This window comes from Meleagris gallopavo, chromosome 2, assembly GCF_000146605.3.
Source record: "Meleagris gallopavo isolate NT-WF06-2002-E0010 breed Aviagen turkey brand Nicholas breeding stock chromosome 2, Turkey_5.1, whole genome shotgun sequence".
Taxonomy (NCBI): domain Eukaryota; kingdom Metazoa; phylum Chordata; class Aves; order Galliformes; family Phasianidae; genus Meleagris; species Meleagris gallopavo.
In genome coordinates this window covers 1,811,919-1,812,657 of record NC_015012.2, presented here as the reverse complement: position 1 = coordinate 1,812,657, position 739 = coordinate 1,811,919, and positions in this window count along the sequence as shown.

The window sequence follows — 739 nt, the reverse complement described above, 5'->3', positions numbered from 1 at the left end:
TGTTAAACAAAGAGTACGGAGGGGAGGGGAGATGTCCGATCTTCTCCAGGCATTCCCCGTATCATGTAGGGAATTGTTCTTTTAAATTGGCAGAATACTGTTGCAATGTGTGACATAGTCAGTTGCCATCCTGTTGCTTCCAAGGTGTCTCAGTGCTCTTCTTGTCCTATTGATATGGTGATTTGCTTGGAATTCTTGTTAAACAAAGAGTACGGAGGGGAGGGGAGATGTCCGATCTTCTCCAGGCATTCCCCATATCATGTAGTGAATTGTTCTTTTTTAAATTGGCAGAATACTGTTGCAATGTGTGAAATATATTCTCAATGTTGGCTATACATATATACATACATATTACTTTAACTTATAGAACTCTAATAAAGTAGTAAGGCCCCTGAAACGAACTATAAAACAAAAACCCCAAACGGTAAAGACCATGAAGTTAACAAAATTCTTATTTTGTTCTTATGCAGAAACAACATTCAATTCTCACAATTCCCCCCTTTTCTTCTTTATACATTGTTGATTTCTGCAAAAAAAATTCGTTGTTGTTGTTCTTTAAGGCATTATCGTATACATCTCCTCCTCTGCTTCATTTTCTTCATTCCCCATCTCCCCTAATACCATTATTTTATCCGAGTACGGTGGTGGTTCATTGGGTGTTTGTTTTAATAGTGCTGTCTCAATTAATCGCTGTACCAGTCCTCTCACACAGGGGATAACACAGCACCCGATGGCTACT